The 19,540-nt window shown below is 41.1% G+C and overlaps 1 protein-coding gene across 3 annotated transcripts in view; it reads right to left on the reverse strand.

Annotated features, from left to right (window-relative positions):
- Positions 1-19,540, reverse strand: part of apc (APC regulator of WNT signaling pathway) — a 177,809-nt gene that overhangs the window by 116,709 nt on the left and 41,560 nt on the right. Inside the window, exon 1 of one of the 3 annotated variants that reach the window (XM_048526850.2) lies at positions 11,648-11,941. The exons of the other annotated variants lie outside the window; for them this stretch is intronic. The gene's annotated coding sequence lies outside the window, so the exon portion shown is untranslated. Of the gene's footprint in view, positions 1-11,647; positions 11,942-19,540 lie in introns of those variants that run through there. 3 annotated transcript variants of the gene reach the window in all.

A 19,540-nucleotide genomic window follows, 5' to 3' on the forward strand; every position in this document is an offset into this window, starting at 1 on the left:
CTGTCAGAGCCTTGAGTTGCTTCAAAGACTGTACCTCTGACAATACTGTACTTAAGATTCAGCTAAGGTTCACTACAGTGGTATGTGGACCGAATTTTTTATGGAGGGGAACAAGACCCAGTTGGGCAACCAAAAGCTTTGAGAAGGAAGGAGAGCCGAAGAAATAATGAGTTAAACGTAGGACTGTGCAATGTCACATCTTTAATATGTTAAAGTGAAGACAAAAATAATAGAATAGACTGTTGTTAGTTTGGAAGAAATGAAGCAATTTTTCAGGGCGAGTTATCAACTACAAAAAAGCTTTCCTCTGAATTCACTGTCCACCCCAACCATTTGCCTCTTTATAAATGTTACTAATCATATTCATGGTCTGTCCTTTAAGCTTTCTATCTCCTGGTGCCTCTCTAATCCCTCGTTCTCGACATACAAGTGTAGACCATTCCCATCTGTCCTTGACCACATGTATTAACATATCCCTTGTAATTCTGCTTCCTGACATGCTTATCTTTGGAAAGAAACTCTCTCCTGTCACTTCCAACTGCACTTTTCGAATCACAGCCATCAAGCTATCGGACTTTATTCATCACAATACTTCTGCAACAAATAAATGTTTAACCATTCCCTCACATATCCCGCCATGGAATATTTACTCTGTCACCTCATCCAATAATGTTACATGACCTCCATCTTCACTTCCTCAGTACCACGGACCACAGATTGATATTTTGCACACGACTGATTTACATCACCGGACTGGCTAGATCAGGTCAAGGTTCATTTTTGTGTCAAACAACCTATTCCAGAATCATCCTGCCATATCTTTTCCACTACCAATCATCCCTGAAATCCTCAGCCATTCAACATATGCTGCTTTTCTGAATATTTTCTTGACCACCGAGTCAAATCTACTTCCCAAACAGACCCCAAATAATTTTAAAACCTTCCATCAAATCTCTTCTGAACGTTTTTTTCTCTCCTAACTTCTCCAACCTATCTTCATAACTGAAGCTTCTGTTTCCTGAAACTATGTTTGTAAACCTCTTCTGCACTCTCAAATATGTTCACCTAGAAACGTACACAATCCACAAGTTGAGATGAATCTAGTGACTGGCTTCTGTATCCCAGTAATAATGCTCTGAAGGTTGTAATAGAACAATCTGCCTGTCCCATCACCTTAAATGACTTATGTACACAGACACCCAGGGTTGTTCAAAAGCAAGAAACCTGACACACATATTCTAAGTGCTGATTACACAGCTGCTTGTTCAAGCAACAGTAGAAGCCTTGTTGTAGACAAACTGGAGCCATGGGGTGGAATTTTGGCTGGCAGTAAGTAACTGATTGGTCTGTGGAACACAGACCAGATATTGGCGACAAAGGCCGACAGCCTGCAAAAACAGCTTGGAGGTGCGAATATTTGGCAGAAGTCTTCTGATCAAGGGCAGTTCTACAGTAAAAAGACATTTTGAGCCTTACCTTTCCCTCAGCAGTTGCTGCAAACTGTGGCTCTTAATCAGCCAGCCATAGACGGTACATGAGAGACAGCAACTCTATCTTCTGTAGGCAAGTGAAGTATCTCGCAAATGATAATCAATGAATAGGATGTCCTGACAAACCAAAACAGGCACTAACGAACTGCCTTCTCAGTCTTCCCTTCCGCACATTGTACCCATGTTTCATTTCTGTTCTATGTCTGTATGTGTGTGTGCATGCACGCACGCATGTGTGTGGGAGAACAAAGAATTTATAAGGCGTTTAGAGTTGTAAGTCGAGAACCAATTATAAATCATCACATCTGTAGCTAGAATCTACTTATTTGTAATAAATAAAGTTACGTGTGTTCATTATCGAAAGCTGGTCTGTGCTTTTTGTCTGCCTAGGTCTAAAAGTCAGTTAAATGGAGGAATTTTGCATGCCTTAGAAGATAATCTTTAACTTTTGGGACAACTCCAGGAACAAGGCTTGACTTCCAGCATGTTCCCCCGGTTAGGTGTAACAAAAGAAGTATGCCGTACAGCTACTCAAAATCATGGTTGAAGTGATTATGTCCTCAACTTAATTTTCTTGCTTGTTTTCCACAGCTGTCAACTTCTTACAGTTCAACCACCTATCACAATGACTCAACCTTTACAACTCAAGGAGGTTGAAAATTCCAAGGCTTTCTCTGACCCTCAGAGCAGAAATTCCAATTCTATCCACACCTGAAATGAGACCATCACTACCAGTTTTTGAAATTATGCCTTTAGTTCCAGAATCCCCTACAAAGGAATTCTCAGTATCCACATTGTCATAGCTGCTCAAAATCTTATGTTTCAATAAGAACAGACCTGTCATTCTTTTAAATTAAAACTAGTACAAGTCTAACTTGTGCTTCCTTTGCTTGTGAAACAATCCCTTTAACCAAGGCATCGACTTAACGAACATTTGTTTACAAGAGCTCATCCATTTATCTTAAAATGTTTTCTGAAGAAGCAGCGAATTTTACCAGCTGCAGAGAAAGTAAGTGTTGCAAATGAAAGAAACTTGAAACAGCACATGTTTGAATTACTCTAAGTCAGGACAAGCAACATACGATCAGAACTCCTAACTGAACTGCCTACTAGCTAAAAAGGTACACATCCACAAAGCCAACTCGCGTTCCTCTCCTTCAGATGCTCAATGTCCTTCCTCACCAAAATCTTCGGAACACTGCCCAATATGACAGGGAGCTCTAAGTGTTCAAAGCAGGGATATATTTTACTTCAAAATCAGTATAATATTAGTATCTCTGATTCTTAATCTATATTTCCTTGCACCTACAGGCTTCATTAACTAAAATCTAACTTGAGACACAAACTAGGCTAACTGGAATGACAAATTGCTTAGTAAAATAAATGCTGTACTCCTCTTTGCCAAGAGTTACATCTAGTTTTTAAAACATTAACTGCAGTGACAAAATGATACCTAAATATCGTCTTTCATCATCAGCTGATCATTATTTCTTGCCATTTCCTCAAAGATTTGTGGCAGGAATTAAGAATCCAAGGAATGTATAAAATGGAATGCTGCATTGTTTTAATCAGCTATTTCACAGTTTTCCTGTTTTGACTTAAAATGGCTCCAATAAATTGAACTGAAAACAAAGTAGATCCAAGAGAAAACTAGCTGCAGTTTCCCCATTGCATTTTACAAAGTAAACACGTACAAATAAATAGGTAAATCATGTCAACAGTTTTGTCACCAAATTGCAGAGCAGAATCCTGATAAAACAATTACTATTCTCAATATAGGAGCAGCTCGAACAGTTCATCCACTTCACTAACACCTTCTACCCCAACCTTAAGTTCACCTGGATCATCTTCGATGCATCTCTCCCGTTCCTGGACATCTCTGTTTCCATCTCTGGCAACCACCTGGAAACCGATATCCATTTTAAGCCTACCAAGTCCCACAGCCACCTAGAGTACACCTCCTCTCACCTATCTTCCTGCAAAAAGGCCATCTCCTCTTCACAATTCCTTCAACTCCGCCACATCTGCTCCCAAGATGAGGCATTCCACTTCCAAACATCCCAGATGTCCTCGTTTTTCAAGGACCGCAACTTACCCTCCATAGTGGTCGAAAACACCCTTGACCATATCTCTCGCATTTCCCGCAACTCATCCCTCACATCCCCTCCCTGCACTAATAACCAAAACAGAATCTCCCTCGTCATCACATACCACACCACCTCCAGATCCTACGCATCATCGTCCGACATTTCCACCATCTGCAATCCGATCCCACTATCAAAGACAATTTTCCCTCCCCACCCTTATCCGCTTTCCAGAGGGACTACACTCTCCAGGACTCCCTTGTCCGCTCCACACTCCCTAACAGCCCCATCACACCCGGCACTTTTCCCTGCAACCACAGCAAGTGCTACACCTTTCCCTACACCTCCCCTCACCACCATCTCAGGCCCTAACAGGACCTTCCACATCAGATGTTCACCTGCGCATCTGCTAATGTGGTATACTGTATATGCTGTTCCCGTTGTGGCCTCCTCTACATTGGTGAAACCAAGCAGAGGCTTGGGGACCGCTTTGTGGAACACCTCCGCTCGGCTCGCACCAAACAACTGCACCTCCCAGTGGCGAACCATTTCAACTCCCCCTCCCATTCCTCAGACAGCATGTCCATCCTGGGCCTCCTGCAGTGCCACAATGATGCCACCCGAAGGTCGCAGGGATGGCAACTCATATTCCGCTTGGGGACCCAGCAGCCTAACGGTATCAATGTCAATATCACAAGCTTCAAAATCTCCCCCCACCGCTGAAGGCTTCCCAAAACCAGCACAGCTCAGACCTGCGTCCCTAACTTGTCCTCCAACTATCCACCTCAACCCCCACGCCCATCTCCTACCTACTAGCCTCATCCTGCGCCCCCGACCCGTCCATCCTCCATGGACAGACATATCCCCTCCCTACCTCCCCACCTATACTCATCCTTTACTGGCTCCAACCCCACCTCCTTGACCTGTGTCTCCTCTCCACCTATCTGCTCCTTTGTCCATCTTCTATCTGCCTCCCACTTGCTCCCCATTTATTTCAGAATCTCCTTCCCCTCCCCCATTTCTGAAGAAGGGTCTAGATTATTACATAAATTACATTCCGTCAAAGTACAAACCATCCAAAAGAGCTGGGTAACTGTGGAAAACAAATGATGTTTTTATGATTTATGTAATACTAAAAGAAAAGGCTTATAAAGTTGTGAGAAATGGAAGTAAGTTTGAACATTGGGAAAAATAAGACCACAGCAAAAGAAGAAACTGATAAAGGGGGAATAGAATGGAAATATAAATTAACTAAAACATGCAATTAGATTGTAATAGCTTCAATCAGTATGGAAAAAGGAAGTTGTTTCAGAGATAGTCGGAATTGCAGATGCTGGAGAATCTGAGATAACAAGATGAAGAGCTAGATGAACACAGCAGGCTACGGAGCAGGAAAGCTGATGTTTCAGGTCTAGACCCTTCGTCTGAAGAAGGGTCTAGTCCCAAAACGTCAGCTTTCCTGCTCCTCTGATGCTGCTTGGCCTGCTGCGTTCGTCAAGCTCTACACCTTGTTGCCTCAGATTCTCCGGCATCGGCAGTTCCTACTATCTCTGTAACCATTCTCAGTATCTTCTGAAGCTTGTGACTAGATAATACACAAATGGAATAATCTTCAAATTTTTCAACAACTTACTAGATGCATTGACTAATCAATATAAGCCTCCAAACGGTGAATCCTCCATTGTAAACAAAATCTCTTTATTCAAATATTATCAACATCCATCATATAGCTCCACTCGGTGTGAATCAGGGATCGAATACACGTGTGAACTAATATGCTGTCACTCAGAGTTAGGACATGTGTTCCAGAATGACAACTGCTCAATAATTGCTTGAATGGTACATTTCTTGATAACCTTCACAAACTTGACTTCTTAACCCATTCTTCATATTGCACTTGCTTTGTCCTGTGGATTAGTGACGCATAGGTATCACTGCTACATGTCAGATCTCATGAATGGTTTGTTTCCTTGATGAGTAAAACAAAAAGGCTCAATAAAGAGCAAACATTAGAGAAGGGAAGAAGCTCTATCGGAACCAAAGACAAACAGAGAAAAATAGAAAAGGAAAGAAAGATGGGATATAGAAACAAAAACGAGAAGGAGTAAGTAGGTATTAAGCCCTTCAAATCTGCTCTGCCAGTTAATAGGATAACGGCTGAACCTCTCTGTAGATTTGGTAGCAATTATCCTGCCATCTCAACTGTTGATGCCTTTGATGTCTAAAATGTTATCAATATCTTTACAGAATTTACTCAGTGACTCTGCCTCCACAGCCTTCTGTGGGAGCAAATTATACAAGTTGATTACCATCCGAGTTAGAAAAATTTCCTCATCCTGAGGTTATGACCACCCGGTTTCAATTCTCCAACAGGGGGAAAACATCTCCTGCATCTGGTCTGTCCAGCCTGCTGGGATTTTACATGTTTTACAAATCCATGCCAACTACGTTGAATCCTGTAAATACTTTCCAAGTGTGCAGCTGGAGGAATACAGCAGGCTAGGCAGCAGAGGGGCAGGAAAGTTGACTTTTTAGGTCAGGACCTTTCTTCAGAAATGGGGAGGGGGAGGGGAGTTTTGAAATAAATAGAGGGAGGAGGGGTGAGCTGGGAAAGTAGATGGGATGGTGATAGGTGAGGGCATGTAGGCTGTCGTCAGAATTGGTCAGTGAGGTGGGAGTGGCAGATAGATAGGGAAGATGATGGACAGGTTGTGTCAGGTCAAGGAGGCAGGGATGAGAGGGAGGCTTAGTCATGGGATGAGGCCAGGAGTGGAGAGATTTTGAAACTGGTAAAATCCACGTTTAGGTCATCGGGTTGTAGGCTCCTGAGGCAGAATATGAGGTGCTGCTCCTCCAGTTTCCAGGTGGTGTCACTGTGACATTGGAGGTGTCCCAGGACGGACACGTCACCCAGGATTGGGAGAGGGGTGTTAAAATGTTTCACGATCAGAAGGTATTGTTGTTTTGTCACGTACAGAGTGCTGATGTTCTAAAAAATGGTCTGAGTCTCTGCTTAGTCTCACTGATGTAGAGTAGGCCACATCAGGTGCAACAGATGCAGTAGACATTTGGCCTAAACATGGATTAGCCTAAACTTGGCCACTCCCAGCCTCATCCCATGACTAACCCTTCCTCGCATCTTTGCCTCCTTAACCTGACAACCTGTCCATTTTCTCTCCTACCTATCTGCCATTCCTGCCTCATTGACCAATCCTGACCACTGTCTACATGCACTCACCTATCACCATCCACCTACTTTTCCCAGCCCCCACCCCCACTCTATTTTGGGTTCACCTTCCCCCTCCCCATTTCTGAAGAAGGGACCCAACCCAAAAGAGCAGCTTTCCTGTTGCTCTGATGTGGCCTGGCCTGCTGTATTCCTCCAGCTGCATATTTTGTTATCTCTGACTCCAGCATCTGCAGTTCGTGCTATCTCAATACTTTCCAAAGTATTCTGTTATCATGCCTTTTATAACAGAATAGTACTCTTGCCATTACTGACGTTTGAGTTGAGAGGGGAAGAAAGAAAAGGAGCCATACAGGACTCGATGCACCAGCTCTGTTGCTCTCTCGACAGACACTACCAGATCTTTCAAGTTTTTCCAGCAGTTTCTCTCATCATTTCAGATTTCCAGAACCAGCAGTATTTTGCTTTTAATTTATGCAAACTCTGTTTCCCTGTAAGAAATAAAACCTATTTTAAAAATCTTCTGGAATAAGTTTACTATATACAGAGCGAATCAACATAATTTCATTCTTTTTGGTCATTCAGGATCAAAGGGGATAGTGAAAACATAATTAAGATTGGAGAATGTTAAAGGAAATGGGAAGGAAGATGAAGAGTTTGACATCCAAAAGCTATTAGAACTTACAATGCTCAACACCACATGGAGAAAGCTATTGAAATGCTGGCTGAGTTGAAGGATGAAACAGTTGAATAAGCACAGCTCTGAAACAGAATGAAGAAAAATCACTGTAACCTACATGCGAACCTCAAGATTTGAGGAAGCCTGCTATCTGTAACCATGGGTGGATCTGAAACTCCAAAGGTTGAAATTTCAGTTGGAACCTATGTGGGATTACTAAGAATTGGCAGCAATTGTTGAGGAAGAGTGATGTGGTTGTGAAAGCAAGTTTTTGTCGGTATCTCTTCAAACGGGAGAGGAAATAATCTCCAGGTATGTGTTTTAGTGGGCTCAATCCTGTTCTCAAATTCACTGCTGAGAAGGAGCAGTCCTGTGACCTAAGATCAACTGTTCGCACAGAAATAAATCAGTTAACTACTTCGGGTTTCCAGGGACTACTCTGCTCTAGGGAGCCATGGTTTGATGTGTTTGCTAAAGATGCCAAATAATAACAGCAATCTTACTATAAAACTATTCATTTGCTTTTATCATTGGACCAGCTAGTGTATTTAAGTCTAATTGGAGCATTCCATTGAAAAATATTGGCTATAAGTATAAAGGAGGATTTTTGGTTCAGATGAGAAATTTAATGGAGGTGCAATCAGGTTTGTACTTAAAAAGAACTACCATTAAAAGTGGTAAACAGTATTAGGAGACTCATTTGCTTATGATTTTTTTTAAGAACATTACAGCACAGTACAGGTCCTTCGGCCCTCGATGTTGTGCCGACCTGTCATACCGATCTGAAGCCCATCTAAACTACACTATCCTACGTACGTCCATATGCTTGTCCAATGATGACTTAAATGTACCTAAAGTTGGAGAATCTACTACCGTTGCAGGCAAAGCGTTCCATTCCTTTACTACTCTCTGAGTAAAGAAACTACCTCTGACATCTGTCCTATATCTTTCACCCCTCAATTTAAAGCTATGCCCCCTCGTGCTCGCTGTCACCATCCTAGGAAAAAGGCTCTCCCTATCCACCCTATCTAACCCTCTGATTATTTTATATGTCTCAATTAGGTCACCTCTCAACCTTCTTCTCTCTAACAAAAACAGCCTCAAGTCCCTCAGCCTTTCCTCGTAAGACCTTCCCTCCATACCAGGCAACATCCCAGTAAATCTCCTCTGCACCCTTTCCAAAGCTTCCACATCCTTCTTATAATGCGGTGACCAGAACTGTACGCAATACTTCAAGTGCGGCCGCACCAGAGTTTTGTACAGCTGCGGCATAACCAGGTCAATTCACACTAAATCAAATAAACACGCTAAATCCTAAGTATCCGCGTATCCACAACTTGTGAATTTGCCTATCTACGCCCAAAGGTACGCGGCAACAAAATTTAACATCCACAGCAAAACTCAAGTATCTGTGATTTTTAACAGGCTCTTTAAAAAAGGTACTACTTGCCCCAATCTATTTCCAACATGTTGTGGTTTTACTATCCATTATCTTTTTAATATAGATTACATAACACATAAAATGGCCTCAAAAATAGTATCACAGACTTAAAGGATATAATTTTAAGTGTAGAATATTGATTCACAGGTAGATCAGGAAGCAGAATTCAAATATACTCAATTCAGGAACTACAATATTGAGTTTAAAAATATTCCTCCAGCCAAAGGCAGTAAGTGACAAGACACACGGGTCGAGTTCAAATGCAATGATTTTTCTAATCTGATGAGACATTAAAGTAAGAATCCAGATATTTTCTCTGGTGCAGGATTTCATTGCACTATTTTAAAAAGCAAGAGATCTACCTGATACTCTAGTCAATACTGATCCCTCAACTAATATCAGAAAGTGGAATATCTGGTTAGCACCCCAGCGAGAAACACCATGCTCCAGGGAAATCGGCTGTACTGTTTGCTATATTAGAGCAGTGGCTGCACTTTGAAAGTACTTAATTAGCTGTACTTTGGGAAATTCTGGCATCATGAAAGGCCTTACATAAATGCAATTTCACTTTTACTTTCAAACTCAGTGCTTGCTCACAGTACAAGTTCGGAGTATTAATCCTGTTTTGCACCTGCAGGTGGTTAGTTAATAAATCAAGGTCTTGGGAGACTCTCATGGCCTTAGAGAGAAACTTCAAGACAAGAATCTAAGGTTTAAAAAAGGCAAAGGGACATTCCTGGAGGGTGAACTGAGGGCAAATGCAATCCCAAAAACTGATGTAAACTTATGCTTGGACTAACCATTCTTCAAAATATCATAATTGTATTTTGCCAGTTCAGTAGCTGGCCTGCACAAAGCCATAATTATTAGCCTTGCCCATAAAAATATAGAATTTCACAGAATCTTGGGCCAAATGGCACTCAACTTATTAAAAAGTACATTTTTCAAACAAAAAAATTTACAATTGGCATTAAGGCATCAAACCTTAAATCTAGGCGATATTATCATACCTTTGCTGGTGAAGAGTTTAGAATATTCTAGTGTCTCAATTTTTTCTTTGGGTGGAGGTGGGGCTGTGCTTTCCCTCTTACTGCCATTCTGCCACAAAGTACGCAACTGAACATTGAAGGCAGGATCAACATTGGTTTAGATTCCTTCCATCTGAGAACAGCCTAATCTCGAGCAATAATTAAACATAGCTACTTGAATATAACGCCCTGGCCTGCCCTCATCTCTAGAATGATACCTGAGCAATAGTCAGACCCTTCAAGACAAAAGGATTTTTTTAAAAAAAAGTGATCCCTTATACAATTTACTCTAAATTGATGTGTTCGATTTATTTTACTCAAATATACAAACAGTAAGTATTTCACTTGCTGCAAGGCTAGAAAATTCAGTTGTTGAGACAAGTCAACATATATCAATTACTAAGTTTGTTATAGGGAACCACAACATCTGCACTTCATGATTTGCAGTCACCTCAATTCCTGCAGCTTTTTTGGTGTATTCAAACAGTACCAAATACAACTGGGATTCTTATGTATAAAAGATATTAAAACATTGTACATTAAATTTTGGATGATCTCTTCAACCCAGTTGAGGGGAGGAACCATTTCAACATATTTAATTTAACCACATACCTTAAATATTCTTGAGCAAAACCAAACACTACAGTAAAAATTCTAACATGATACACTGCAATTCGGCTGCTCATAAGTCTTTCCTCTGCAGGTTTATGTAAAAATTCTCCATTTTAAACAGAATCTGAAAATATCTGGGGTTGAAAAGGCTTGTCGAATATACTCGTGAGCGCGCACACAACTGGGTTACTGTAGATTCTGTGTTACGTTGCTGAAACGAAGTATGGAAAATCCTGTGTTTTTAATGACAATTCATAGTTAATTTAATTAGATTTTCTGAACATTCAGTTCAAAGTGCAGATTTCAGCTGAGCTATTGTATTATTTCATAGAATAAAGATCACAGCAGCTGTTTCCCTTTCCAATAAATCCACTTCATACTATAATTTACTCAAACATAGCTTCATTTGAGTTCAAATAATGTCATACACAATATTTTTGTCTTTAATAGGGTTTCCACTGCAACATATTAAACCTGACTTCCAATGTGTTTTAAAACAGCAATGCACCAACATTAGCTGTTACGCAGCTTTTGGAGCTATGATTGCAAGCACCCACCATGAGCACTCATTCTGTCGCTATAAAGACACAGCAAGGCATCATTAAAACACAAATACCTTATTCTGAGAATAAAACAAAAAACCGCTGTGTTCATCCAGCTCTACACCTTGTTATCTGAGGTACATGACCACCAGATCAATGAAAAAGAAACAAATTGCAATTTTATCAATCTCTGCGTCAAAACCTAGTACACACAACTGCAACATAACCTGATAAGCTTTTCTCAAATCAAGAAATCAGCAATAGTTTCTTTATTCCAAACCAGAATAAACCAAGATTTCATTCAGCATTTCATTTAAAATTTTTGGGTTCCTTTCTAGTTTCTGGAGACACTGTCTACTGCTTACGTACCAATATCAAACCGTTTACAGAATACAATGCCCCATTCTTTCCCAACCCTCCTTTTCAGACCAGGAAAAGCTGATGTGCACAAAATAAAGCCATATCTAATCTGCTGCAATAACAAACCCGTTTAGGAGTAAATACAAACACAGTAATACAATTATATATGTCATTTTGACAATAAAACATAATAATTTTAATTTTAAAAATTGTTTTTCACCTACCCCATTTCTGAAGCACTGTATACCTCCATTTTCCCACCCTTCCTTGTGTTAAAGCACAAGTGAATACAGCCATTCCACTCACGTGATCACTTAATCATCCAATAAGATTGCAGATAATCTCCTTTAGTTCTGGAGGATATTTGCTGGCCTTCATCCAGAAGATTACACAGCTGCTTCCTATAGTCAATTAAATCCCTGTCTGTATGAGTGGTAGAGGCTGCTTGCCATAGCAGATGATTGGCACAAGGCCAATAGGTCCGACAAACTAGAAGGTCACACCTGCTGTCAACAGTGCCTCGAAGCGGCAGCAATTTATAAGACCAAAATCTGAGTGTTCATTTGCTCAAGTCAGCTATAAGCATCTCTCTCTCTCTCTCTCTCTCTCTCTCTCTCTCTCTCTCACACACACACATTCTGTAAAACACCTAAATCCGGCCAAATGTTTCTGAACGACAGCCAGAGTTAAAGAACCGTTTCCACGCAGCGAGGTAATTCTGTCCATTGACTCCATGTGGTCTCTCTATGTAGAGCAACCCATTAAGTCCCATTCTTCCACTCTTTCCCTACAGCCATACAAGTTTGTTTCCCCTTAAGTGCATAACTAATTTTCTATCCAATATCCTTGTGAAATTGTCGATTGGCTCAGCTTCACCAAGTTCATTACAGCAAATTTCAGGACATTATAACTCACTACATTTAAAAAATAATTTTCCTGGGAAGGTTCTCATGACAGTGACAATGTCCTTACCTTTGAGCCAGAAGGCCCACATTCAAGTCCCACCTGCTCCAGAGGTCCCTCATAACACATCTGAGCAGGATAAGTGGAAAATATCTACAAGGAACTGGAACAATCCATAGAATTCATAGTCCATGGAAATAATTACAGGGACCATCATGGCACAGTGGTCATGTTCCCTCTGAATTAAGAGACCCAAGAGCAAGTCCCATCTGCTCCTGAGGTGTCTAATAATTTCTCTGATCAGGCTGATTAAAAAAAAATGAGGAAGTTTCCTCATTTCCTGCTACCCCTTACTAAACTGTGTAAAATCTGTGTCCTCCAGCTTCTGTAACGGCAACAACTTTAACTTGTTCACCTGGAATACTCTGGGCAGCTTCAGTCCACTTAGCTAAGAAAAGGTATACCGGCATTGGGAACAGTCCACAAAAGGTTAACGAGGCTGATTCCAGAAATGGAGGGACTGTCTTATGAGGAGATTCTGAATGGTTTGGGCCTGTATTCAAAAGGTGTTTAGAAGAATAAGGAATGAACTGATTAAAACACACTAGATTCTCAGGGGGCATGACAGGGCGGATACTGAGATGGATCCATTAGTCGGGGGGAATCATGAGCGAGGAAACAATACTGTACACAGCCTTGCACTCAACTTCTCAACCATCACCAGCCACTTCCTACAACTCTGCCAATTCTGAATCCGATTTCCTCTCCGTGAGGGTAGTCTATGTTTGGAAAAGCTCTACCTCAGAATCTTGTGGAGGTTAGATCAATTAAAGTACTTAAAGAGTATACAAACAGATTTAAGTACAGGAAATCATAGGCGGTAAGATTTTGGAGCCCATTAAGGATGAGATTGCGAAGTGCATGCAAGAACATGGTAAAATAGGGTGCAGTCAGCATGGCTTCGTCAAGGCGAAATCATACCTGACAAATTGGTTAGAATTTTTTGGGGAGGTAATCAGCAAGTTAGATAAAGGAGAGCCAGTGGACATGATCTATTCGGATGTCCAGAAGGCCCCTGACAAAGCTGCTAAGAAAGATAATTGCCCATGCTGTTAGGGGCAAGGTACTGGCCCTGACAAGAAAATAGCTGATGAGCAGAAAACAGAGTAGGGATAAAGGGTCTTTTTCCGGATGGCAGCCAGTGAATAGTGGAGTTCCAAAGAGGTCAGTGTTGGGAACACAACTATTCATATTATACATTAATGATCTGGATGAAGGAACTGAGCGCATTGTGTCATCTCCAAATGTAGCAGAAATGATAGGTGGAGGGACAGGAAGTGTTGAGGAAGTAGGGAGGCTGAAGATGGAATTGCTAGGTGAGTATCCTTAAATCCTGATCAGAACCACCCCACCACAGACACTGCAGCAATCATTCTAAACTCTATCAAGTACAGACCACAGTCCAGAAACACTCATCTGACAAGCCTTTCGTTTCCAGGATCATTGTTGTAAACCTCCTCCAGTGCTAGCTCATGTTTCCTTTGACATAGGGCCCAAAACTGCTCACAAAATACAGTCTGACCAGAACTTTACACAGCCTCAGCAATACATGCCTGTTCATTTTCTTGCCTTTTTGAAATGAATGCCAAAATTGCATTTGCATTCTTAACCATCAACTGAACATGCATGTTAACCTTAAGAGAATCCTGAATGACTCTCAAGTCCGTTTGTGCTGAATAGCATTCCTCAGACCATTGAGTATAGGTGTTGGGACATCATGTTGAGCCTGTGCAGGACGTTGGTGAAGGGTACTCTTCTGAAATACTGTGTGCAATTCTGGTTGCCCTGTTGTAAGAAGGATATTATTAAATTGGAGAGGGTTCAGAAAAGACTTACTAGGATGTTGCCAGGAATGGAGGTTTGATTTGTAAAAATAGGCTGAGATTTTTTTTCATTTGAGCGTAGAGGGTTGAGGGTTGACCTTGTAGAAGTGTACAAAATCATGAGGGGCATAGATAAGATGAACAGCAAAGTTTGTTTTCCCTGAGGTGGGGAATTCAAAACTAGGGGGTACATTTTTAGGGTGAGAGGAGAAAGATTTAAAATGGACAGGGGGCAACGCTGTTACAGAGAATGATTACCATGTAGAATGAACCGCTGGAGGAAGTGGTGTACGCAGTTTAAAAGATATTTGGATAAGTGCCTAAATAGGAAAGGTTTGGAGGTATACGGGCCCAATGCAGGCAGGTGTGACCAGTCTTATTTGGGAAGATGATCGGCGTGGACTAGTTGGACCTAAGGGTCTGTTTCCGTGCTGTATGACTCTGTTGTGAATTCATCATTGAACAACCATACATCTGACCCTACGACAGAGTGAAAATAATTGATTAAGCACCTGAAGCTGGTTGGACCTAGGTCACAACCCTGAGGAAATCCTACTGAACAGCCAAAATGACTGACAAACAACCAAAACCATCCTCTTTTGCACCAGGTATGACTCTAAACAGTGGAGAGTTTTCCTAATTCGAAACAACCCCAGTTCTGCTGCCATTCGTTAATTTCACAATTGATCAAACGTAGCCTTAATGTCAATGGCAATCACTCTCACGTCATCTCTAGGATTTGGTCCTTTTGTCCATGTTTAAACCAAATCAGGTTAATGAGGCCAGGAGCTGAATGGCCCTGTTGTAACCCAAATTGATAGTCTGTAAGCAGGTTATTGCTGAGCAAGTACTGCTTAATACAACTGATGAGACCCCCATCACTTCAACGATGATCAAGAATAGGCTAGCAACGTGGTAAACAGGATTGGTCCTGCTGTGTGTACAGGGCATATCCAGGCTATTTTCTATATCAGGGTGATAGATGCTAGTGTTGTAGCTGTACTGGAACAGCTTGGTTAAGTCTTCAGGACTGTTGCTCAGGATATTGGCAAGGCCCATAGTCTCGGCAGTATCCAACATCTCCAGCCATTTCTTATCATCACGTGGAGTGAAGTGATTTGGCTAAAGACTGCCATTGACCCGGACCTCTGGAGGAGGCTGAGATATATTACCCACTCATGGTCATTTACACATCCACTACCTCCACAACTCACTCTATACTCCAAAATGTTCAAACAGGATCAGTCTTCAGTGTCATTATTTATTCCAAAGCAACAGAGTCAGTACAGTACAGAAAGAGACCCTTTGGTTTAACTTGTCCAAATATCTCCAAACTAAACTAGTCTCAGTTACCTGCTTTTGGCTCATCTACCTCTAAACCTTTCCTATTGATGTACCTGTCCAAATGTCTTTAAAAATTGTAACTGTACTTGCATCTACCACTCCTTCTGGCAGTGCATTCCACATACAAATCACTGTGAAAAAATTAACCCTCAGGTCCCCTTAAATCCTTCTCCTCTCATCTTAAAATTATACCCTCTAGTTTTGAACTCCCCCGCTGTATGCCATTCACTTTTTGCTATTCACCCTATCCCCCTCATGATTTTATAAATCTCTGTTAGGTCACCCCTCTACCTCCAACGCTCCAGTCAAAGAAAAGTCCCATCTTATCCAGCCCCTCTTGAAAACTCAAACCCTCCAGTCCTGAATACATGCTTTAATTCTTTTCCGTCTCCAATTTGATAATATCCTTCCTATGGCAAGGCAACCAGAACTGTGCACAATATTCCAAAAGCGGCCTCAAAGTCCTATACAACCCCAACATGACATCCCAACTCCTATACTTTCGGGTCTGAGCAATGAGGGCGAGGATGCCAAATGCATTCTTTACCACACTGTCTGCCTGTCACGCAACTATCAAGGAACTTACTTTATTAATAATCATTACCTTCAACTTCTTGTTCCAACTAGTCACCTATCTAATTCTAGGAGGTTTCTTGTATCTTCTTCAGCAAAGACACAGAATAATCATTTTGCTTTTCTGTCATTCTTTCTTTCGCCACTATAGCTTCTCTTATACTGTCTGCCTAACCAAACACTTCCTCTTTACATAGATAACAAGGTGCAGAGCTGGATGAACACAGCAGGCCAAGCAGCATTAGAGGAGCAGGAAAGCTGACGTTTTGGGACTAGACCCAGAAGAAGGGTCTAGACCCGAAACATCAGCTTTCCTGCCCCTTAGCCTGCTGTGTTCATCCAGCTCTGCATCCTGTTATCTCAGATTCTCCAGCATCTGCAGTTCCTACTATCTCTGAAACAACTTCCTTTTTCCATACTGATTGAAGCTAATACAATCTAATTGCATGTTTTTGTTCATTTATATTTTCATTCTATTCTCACTTTATCAGATTCTTCTTTTGCTGTGGTCTTATTTTTCCCAATGTTCAAATTTACTTCCATTTCTCACAACTTTATAAGCCTTTTCTTTTAATCTTACATAAACCATAAAAACATCCTTTGTTTTCTACAGTCACCCAGCTCTTTTGGATCATTTGTACTTTGACGGAATGTAAATTATGTAATAATTGTTTGAAGATTATCCATTGTCTAGGTACTGTATTGAGAAGTCAAGATGCAGGGTAGTCACCAGAGATTTCCGTATTATCCATGCCACATACTACTTTAATCTCCTGGTTAACTTTATGCCCCAGACTACCTTTACCAATCACCAATGTTTACTGCCTCCTACTGTTCCTTAGCTTCACCCAGATTCACTATTTGTTCTTCCTAGCTCCGAGATACTCTCACATGTACTCAGTGCATTGCTTATTAGTATCAGGACAACACCACCTTCTTTCTCATTTTGCCCATCCTTTCTAAATGTTGAACATTCCTGAATATTCAGTTCCCAATCATGGTTATGCTGCAGCCATGTTTCCAGAATGGCAATTAGGTCATATCCATTTATCTTTATCTATGCTTTTAAAGCAGCTTGCATTCAGGTACAGCGTCCTTTATACTGTATCTTCTGACACTATTCTGCATTCTAAGCTCGGGGTGGGGGGGGATAGTGTTTAAACAAATTTGAAATTTGTCACTAAAGAAGAACAAGAATAAAGTGGCAGGGTGGAGATCCAGATTGGAGGGTGTGAGAAAACATTAGCAGTTTTACCATCAAAACCAGTCCAGGAGATATCATACAGTGCAGCAAATACAAGATAATCAATATTGGTATAGAGTGTACGAATGTAAATGCACAGTATGATAAACAAGGTTGGCAAGCCTAAAGGTATAAATAATTATATTGGATTATATTACAATTACAAAAAGTCCAGCTCAAAGGAAGGATTGACAATTTAACATTTCTGGTTGCAAGCTATTCAGGAAAGATAGTGGGAAAAAAGGGATTGTTGGCAGTATAACTACTGTTATGTAACCACAAAAGGGATTAACAAAGAGAGGCTTCAAAGGCACAATCTGAATGATTAGAATTAAGGCAAAAGTGAAGACTTATTATGCTTGTGGGTACAGACAACAGGCCAAATAGTGTGCAATAGAGAGTGGACTGCATATACTGTACTGCCAAATTAGTGGGAAGTAAGATCTTCAGATGATGTTAGCAATAATGGAGAAAATTTATGTTATTAATGAAGACTGCCAAACCAACAGCATAAGGAGCAAAGGGGGAGGAGAAATTCTTGAAATGTATACAAGAGAATTTTCTTCATCAGCTATGTTTCCAACAGAAGTGGGGGGAATATAAAAACAAAAAACAAAACAAGAAAAAAAAAATCGCTGGATAGAGTTTGAAGTAATAAAGTAGGGCAATGGAATGTGTTTCAGTCAGGCAGCATTTGGGAAACAACAACTACAGTTGAAAGTACTTACGGAACAGAACAAAGTGAAATAAAATGCAAAGACATTCAACTCAAAACAGGCTCCTGTCAGCAAGTTAAAAAGTAAAACAAAAACATAGGATTGTAGGTAAAAAAAAGTAAATGAATACTGGAAGGGCTTCAAAAGGAAGATAATGAATTTTCATTACTTCCTTCACCGTGTGGGTGCTGCTGGTTGGGTGATCATTTATTGTTCATCCCTGGTTGCCCTTGAGAAGGTGGTGGTGAGGTGCTTCCTTAAACTGCTGCAGTCCATTTGGTACAGGTACACCCACAATGCTGTTAGGGAAGAACTCAGAGGACTTTTACACAGTGACACTGAAAGAACAGCAGTATGTTTTCAAATCAGAATGGTATGTGTCTTGGAAGGAAACGTGCAGGTGATAGGAGTGTTGCCATGTATCTGCTACCCTGGATGGTGCTGTTCACGGGTTTGGCAAGTGTTATCTTCACAGAGCCTCAGTGAATTCTGCAGTTCATCACATAGAAGCTACACAATGCTACTACTGAACATAGTAACCAATCAAGCAGGTTGCTTTTTCCTGAATGGTGTCAGGCTTCGAGTGCTAATGCAGCTGTACTCACCCAGGCAAGTGGACAGTATTTTATCATATTCCTTACTTGGGCCTCATCACTGGTAGACAGGCTTTGCAGAATCAGAGGATGACCTACTGCTGCAAGATTCATGGACTCTGACCTGCTATTATAGTCATAATGCTTATGAGAAGTCCAGTTCAGTTTCTAGTCAATGGTAACTCCCCCAAGGATGTTTAAAAACAGGAATTTGGAATATTCAATAGCACTGAACATCAAGGGCAATCGTTACATTCTGACTAATTGAAAACAGTTATTGCTGGGCATTTGTGTGGCACAAATGCTACTTGCCACCTGTAAACCCAAACCAAAATATGGTCCAGATCTTGCTACATTTGGGCACTGACTGCACCGGTGTCTGTGGAGTTCTGAATCGTGCTGAACTTCACGCAATCATCACCAAATGTCCCCACTCTGACTTTGTGTAGGTAGGATGAGGAAGCAGCTGAAGATTGTTGGATCTAGGACACTACCTGAGGAACTCCTACAACAATGCCTTGGGGTTTGAGATGACTGATTTCCAACAACCACAACCATCTCACTTTGTGTTAGGTATGACTTCACTCAGCAGAGAGTTTGCCCTGATTCCAATCGATCCTACTTTTGCTAGGGTTCATCAATGCAATCTGCCAATTATGTTCCTAAAGTCAAAGGTGCACTTACACCACACATGGATTTCAGCACTTTTGTCCATGCTTGAATCAAGGCTGTAAGGTGGTCAAAAACTGAGCGGCCCTGAAAAACCTTAACTATGCTTCAGCGTGCAGCTTAACGCTATGCAAGTGATGTTGTGGAAACCATCCACTGATGATCAAGACTAGACTGATGGAGCAGTAAGTGG

This window comes from Stegostoma tigrinum, chromosome 3 (genome assembly GCF_030684315.1).
Source record: "Stegostoma tigrinum isolate sSteTig4 chromosome 3, sSteTig4.hap1, whole genome shotgun sequence".
NCBI lineage: Eukaryota > Metazoa > Chordata > Chondrichthyes > Orectolobiformes > Stegostomatidae > Stegostoma > Stegostoma tigrinum.